Consider the following 6974-nt stretch of genomic DNA (forward strand, 5'->3'; position numbering starts at 1 on the left):
GCCTAGCTGAGCTAAGCCGCTGCAATTTTTTTTTTTCTGGTATCGCTTCGGGAAGCGACTGAATGTTGTCGTCCATTCAGCGGTAACGCTCTATATCTGCTTCCCGCAGTAATAGGAAACGGTACAGCCTGGAAGCACTAACACTTTCGTAAAGGCCGTTTATTAGACATTATCTATTGCACCCATGAATTGTCTTCTCCTCTCCTGGAATTTTTTATGAACTTGAGAAGTCCAGGATTCCTGGACATCAGTTTTAATCGTGAGGAAACTGTGGGATATTGCAAGGTACTGTTGTGGAAATATTGAAGCTAGCGATCTACTTTTTCGAAGCGTAACAAAATATTTCTTTTAAAGTTTGTCCATCGCTCGCATCGAGTAGGTAAGACTGCCATAAAAAAAAAAAAACAGTGGAGAAGGTTCTTGACGGTAGCAAAAACGTTAATGGCAAAAAAAAAAAAATGCAAGCATGTCGGTGGCAGATCTGCGGATATATTGATTGCTATAGTGAGAACTTATGATATATCATGTCTTATGGCATGACTGTCGAGACTGGGTATGTTTAGCTTCTTTACCAGCCTTATAACCTGAACGGACTAAAAATGTCGTGCGCATGCGCGATCTCTGAATGATGGCAACATGTCCTCATATAGGGTCTGTGACTGAAGCCAGAAGCGTGCAGGTGACACCGCACAAAACTCCACACAATCAAGTGAGGTTGTACAAAAACTATGCAAAACGCGACAGCAAAAAAAAAAAAACAAAAAAAAACGCGGATTCGGATATTCGGAGCATTGTTAAATGCAACTGGTCACCCCTCCCAACAGAAGACAGTCCAAGGGCACAATTCGTAACTCGCCGCATGAAGAATACAAGCAGGCCTCAAAAGGTAGGGTATCAGTGTTCAATATTCATACCATGCATGCATAGTATAGGATATCATCCGGGACAGAACCGAAAATGATAGCCTTATTTACAAACTAATGAACTTTGGTGAAAGCAGCAAGAAAAAAAAAGCAGAGGAATCGCCAGGCACCGTAATGAAGCGAGGAGTAATTTTCAAACGTGCATAAATTATGACGCTCGCACGTTATGCCACGCCCCACTTTCATTATGGATGTCTGCGGGACACGAAATGTAATTGGTGTCTCTCTGTTTCGCGCATCACCTTGCGTTATACCCTCCACTATATACAGCGTGTTTTATGTTTTATTAGCGGGGGGACGGGTGGGGGGGGGGGGGGGGGGGGCAAAATTTTTGCTACGCAGTTTACTCAGGGGACTTGATCCCTCAAACCATTTTCAAGCGCTTCCCTGGAGAGTTCATGGCCTTATATAGAAAGCACTGTCCTCGTTCCGAGCAACTTTCTCAATATCACCGAAGCTCTTTCCAGGGGCAATATCCTTACTCGAGGCAACGCCAGCTGTTAGTGAAAAATTCGCCCCAACTTTTGACACAAGCGGGCTGCCACTGATATACGTAACGACGTGTATTTCGGTTGCTTGCGTTTATTCTTTTTAAAAAGGCGTTTTCTATATTTTTGAAGCCTGCCTGAATTAGTGCAAAGCGAAAGTTTGACTACAGAGCCGTGAATGACTGACTTAAACGACTGAGTCTCTGAGCCGAAACTTCAATATGCCGCAGAGCTTAAGCCAGGAATGAGAAATGTGCATGATCGGCGAAATTTGTTTTAAATTCCTGCGTGCTTGCTGAGTAAACACCGATGTTCTTTACAACTCGTGGTACATGAGGTAGCTGGTGTGGACAGCAGGAGGCCTTCGTCATATGGCGCCCCCATGCAGACCGGCAAGCTTCGGAAACCGAGGAGGGCGGAGCTCTTACTGTTGCCCATGTGTGTACATGATGCTATCAGTAGTTTTCTGCTATTCAGCACTAGGTGAGAATATATGCTCTCTGCTACAGAGCTTGCCTAGCTGAAAATAAGTAAAGCTAGCATCAAATAATTTTTTTTTTAGATAATCTCTCCTTAAGAGTGCCTACAGTGTAAATTTTGTCTTCCATACTGTTTTTTGACAATTCCGGGATGATCACTTATTCAAATATATATTGGTTGGTGTATTGGTTTACTGAGATTTAACGTCCCAAAGCGACTCAGGCTATGAGGGACGCCGCAGTGAAGGGCTTCGGAAATTTCGACCACCTGTGGTTCTTTGCACTGACACCGCACTGACATCGCACAGTACACGGGCCTCTCGAATTTCGCCTCCATCGAAATTCGACAGCCACTGCCGGGATCGAACCCGCGTCTTTCGGGTCAGCAGCCGAGCGCCGTAACCACTGAGCCACCGCGGCGGAGCTCACATATATATCGCATGTAGGTACAGCATGCCAGATGTTTTTGCGCTAGCAATAAAAACGGTGACGTAACCGACGGTTGAAGTTTAGGCTTCTCCTCACAGCATCAAAGAAACGCGGAGAAACAGAGATTGACGTAAGTGCGGAGAAGCTTGAAAGCCATCGCATTTTTAACCAGCATCACCATTTCAAGCGCTAGCCCAAAAAGACTTCGCGTGCTTTACCTGCAAGTTTCACGCATTCGGCCCATTTAAGCTCGTCGAATTCTGGAACCCTCTTTGGTTGCCCTCCAACTCGACAAAATCACGTTTTCCCGCGAATGGCAAAAAAAAAAGAAAGGCACAGAGAGCTCGAGAGCAGGAGCCTGAAGCCGCCCTCCTGCTCCGCAGTGAAATTAACCTACTTTTCTTCGCAACAAAAACCGATTTAACCATTTATCGTGTTCCCTCTAAATATGACACATACTGTACACGGCGCACGCTTCTAAACATGGGTGGTCTTTATAGTTATCCAGCTGATCTAGGATAGCGCGTCTTATCCACTGGTGAGATATGTAGCGTGGACCATTAAGTGGGTGTACAATTGCAGCGCAAGGTAATGTATATCTGCGTTAAAAAATTGCGAGGACAATTTCGCAACTAAAGTGTTCAGAGGCGAAAGCCGAGGACACTAAGCCGTGACGACTTCCGGTGGATGTGACGTCACACCGTTCCTGTGGCTATATCGATACCAAAGTTATACATATTTCGGGGATGTTAAGTGTTAACTACTCTTTAATACACATTTTTCCATCTGATTTGACACAAATCCGGCGTTTTTCCGACAATTCTGTGACAATTTTCGCTATGCCGTGACGACTTCCGGTGGATGTGACGTCACACCGTTCCCGTGGTTATATCGCGTCGGCGCTATCTCGACGCAATTTTGACATTTTTGCCTATAATTAATTAACTAATTATTCTACAGTCATCACACTTGGCTTCTAGGTTTATTTTTTCCTCCTCTATCGGAAACAACCTTTGGTTTCCTTCTATCTTTTTCAGTTCCCGAGTTAAACGCGTGTGACACGCTTTGTTAACGGACGACAGTATAAGCCATCAAAGACTTTCGCCTTTTAAACTAAGCGTATATCAAGAAAGTAAAATTGAAGCATTCCCGAAACAGGGCTTCACGGTGAAGGCGAGGTCACCGCATTCCTGAAGGCTATAAGTGCAGCGTGTGTGGCCTCTTATGTTTGCTGCTATTCGAGAACACAGTTTTGTTCAAGCAAATACAATGTTGTGAAAAGTACTGAGCGGCATACATCCCCGCAGACTCCTAGGTCCGCTGGGCCACGCCAGAGCAAGAAGTGCCGGTGAATGGACGGTAGCGGCATACTTACATGTTTCATCGCTGGAACCTTTTGCGTCCGTCGCTAGAGAAAGGACAAAAGGAAAGGGTGAGGAGTTGGAGCTCATTAGGCGCAGTGCGCCATTTAGCAAGTTTTCAAGTTTCCTCTCATTTCTGTAGTGTGACGGGGAAGACCACTTTCCATGTTTATTTGTTCCTTTGTTGATTCTCTGGACGCCGGCCCAGTGATCTTCGATATCCATGCAGGTGATGCAAGGCATGCCAAAGTCGATGAGAGCGCATGCAGGAACGCGCACATTATATACATAGTGTTTCACCTAAGACTTTACATAATTTCTGATAAAGGCCTTCTGAGTTACAAGAGCACTTTTTTCGGCATAGTATTGTCAGCGGTGTAGTACATCACAATACAGCTAAGACGCTGGTTAATTAATATTCAATAGTTAACTTCTTAACTATTTCTGTTAGGCTCCTTAATTACTGAGATGCGTCTATCCCACCTCAAATGATATCCATATCAGTTTATAGAATTTCGAAAACGCGGTTGCCCTCGGCGCATTGACCGAACAAACCTTGGCCATTTCAGCGAGTTACGTGCACTGAACGAGTTGCTTTGCCTGCAGGCTTCTCGAAAGCGCATATATTTTGGCGCGATGTAGCCAAAATTTGATAGGCCACAGCGCCGAGGGTAACTGTCTTTTTGAAATTCTAAAAATTGATATTGATATTGCTCACGGTGGGCTGCACGCCTCTCAATAACCAAGGAGCCGAACAGCAATAGTTAAAAACGTAACTATGCGATATTAGTTAACAAGCCTACTAGTTAGCACGTCTCAGCTGTATTCAGATTTACTGCACCGCTTACAATGCTATGCGTAAAAAAATCGCCTTTCCAACTGAAAAATTCTAGTTTTAAAAATTGTGTAAAGTCTCAGGTGAAACACCCTGTATAAAGAGGCTGTAGTCTCCTGCTGTAGTGTTTATTGGCGTCAAGGGAGGGGCACTGCCTGTGCAGAGCATGGCTGTTCTGTGGTGGAATTCTTGCAAAAGATGATGATGAAGATTGTGATGATGATGAATTTTAATGGCACAAGGGCAGCTTTTTTGGCCGAAGAGTGCCATGGCACGAGGTAGTTTTCATTGCACAAGGTTGGGTGAAAGATCCATTTCCCAGGCAATTAACCCCAGATAACCCCAGATTAACCTGTCCACTTTACAATGCAAATGACTTGAGTACACCAACCGCACTGGCTTCACATGATTTGTGCCTAAAACCCGAACGAATTATGGTCACCAAATAATGTGCTATACGCTCTTCCGCGCTCCTTAAGTAATGCATCTGAATTTATGTGAACCTAGATTCTGCTGACATTTATGTCATTTGATTTGTACGTTTTTTTTCTGCCTCTAGTGCTCACATGTCGCTTTATTTCCCTATTCATGTATCTGAATCACACTATTTTGAATGTATGATAGAAGATATTCTATGATACAGTTGTCAAGTCATTGTAGGGTGTGTCAATCTCTGTAAAGCCTTCCTTCTGGCTTTCTGTCGGCGCACACAACATCCCCATGATGTTGAATAAACGAATAGCATTGAAAACGACTCCGTGATCGGAGCTTGGAAATCAGTGGCAGTGCAACCTGCCCTCCAGGATCCGAGCCTAAAAAGTGCCTTGACATCTCTATAGTTTTCTTGCAAAAACGGCCGCTGGTGGCGACATCTGTGGTTTGTTTTTGTTTTTTGCTTTATCAAAGGAACTTAACGAAGTTTAACAGTTCGACAGAGCCACATTCGACCTTATCGCCCGTTCGCACGGCCCTATAGCACTCAGTGTCTGTTTACAGCTTCGTTCATTTGTATTTCTTGCACACCAACAATCCATACGGAAAGACTTACGCATTTCGGACGCATCTTTGGCTCGCGACGATGTCGTCAACGTCCCCGACGGCTCGGACGGCTCTGCAAGGACCCCCGAATCAATCAATAAACCTTCTGCGATCCCTGACAAACCAATATGGCGGGTTGCAGCCCATCCGCGTCGTCTGTGCTCGTCGCTAACAGCTCCATGAAACTGGTTTTCATAAACCAACGAATGGTCCTACAGAGTTGGCATGCACTATCCGAGAAAACTGACGTCGAAAGGAAAGCATGGCGCAGAAAAAAAAACCGGGCGACAGGATCTTCTCTCCTCTCTTCCTAAGTTGCCTCAGTCTTTACCTCATGGTAAAAAAAAAGTTGCGATGGGCACTTAACGTCCTTAAGTGCTGCGAATGCAAAAGCATCTTTTGACGTAAAGGCTTTAACCACAAAGTCATTTCATCTAGATGCATTAGACCGAAAGGCCTTTAGCGCAATGACCTTTACGTAATGCCTTCGACTTAAAGGCAATTGCCCTGAAGAGCTTCACCCTAAAGGCATTTATTCTGAAGGTAGTGACCTCAAAGACCTTACTATGCAATAATATGCGAACTGAAACTAGCGGATACTATTCAAGAAGGCGCTTCAGCATAAAGCGATTGCGGCCTCTCAAGCTTATATGAATAATGGCTGGACGCATTGAAATAATGATGCGTGTCGACGTCATCATTCATCCTTTCTCAATACTATCGGCATTGAAGTGTAATAGTAGTGAAAATGTCGCTGAATCTCCCGCCACTATTCATGGGGAAAAAAATTGCGGTCGTTGTTTCTTTTTTTTTTTCATGAACTCTACCACAGCAACACACCATTTTCATGTTCACATATCCTTCCTGCGCTGCACATATCGACCCGCGTAGCTCATATCAAGACTGAACCTATTTTAGATCGCACAGAAAGATACAAGTACTCACCTTCGGTCCTGACTTTTAATGTGCGGAGCTCGCTCTCGTCTTGTATTGCCGTTATTGCTGAACCATCAACTTTTCAAGCAGATATTTTTTCGTATTTATAATCTTGCAAACCTAGATTGATGTGCGTTTTGTGTCTTTTAGTTAAATGATTTTTTTTTATTTGCGTATGTGCGTCGGCGGTTAGAAACATTACACGATATTTTGTAACTTCTGACGGTGGAATTATTATCCTTTTCGAACTGCTTTTTTGCCTGTATTGCTATATGTGCGCATTTTCTTAGCTTGCGTTTTCCTGTTTTCCACCCTTTGTGCTTTCTTTGGCAAATCGCTTGTGTTTTCTCGCTTCACCGCTTTCCGTCGCCGCTTCCGGTTCAAAATATCTGGCGTCACTTTAAGGAAGCTGTATGAAGAAAAAATGTCGGGAATGTGCAACTTCAAGCCAGCGTTGAACAATGCCTCCTCTCTCATTTTCTGAC

The sequence above is a fragment of the Amblyomma mixtum genome, chromosome 7 (assembly GCF_055824585.1).
Source record: "Amblyomma mixtum isolate Tamu chromosome 7, ASM5582458v1, whole genome shotgun sequence".
Taxonomy (NCBI): domain Eukaryota; kingdom Metazoa; phylum Arthropoda; class Arachnida; order Ixodida; family Ixodidae; genus Amblyomma; species Amblyomma mixtum.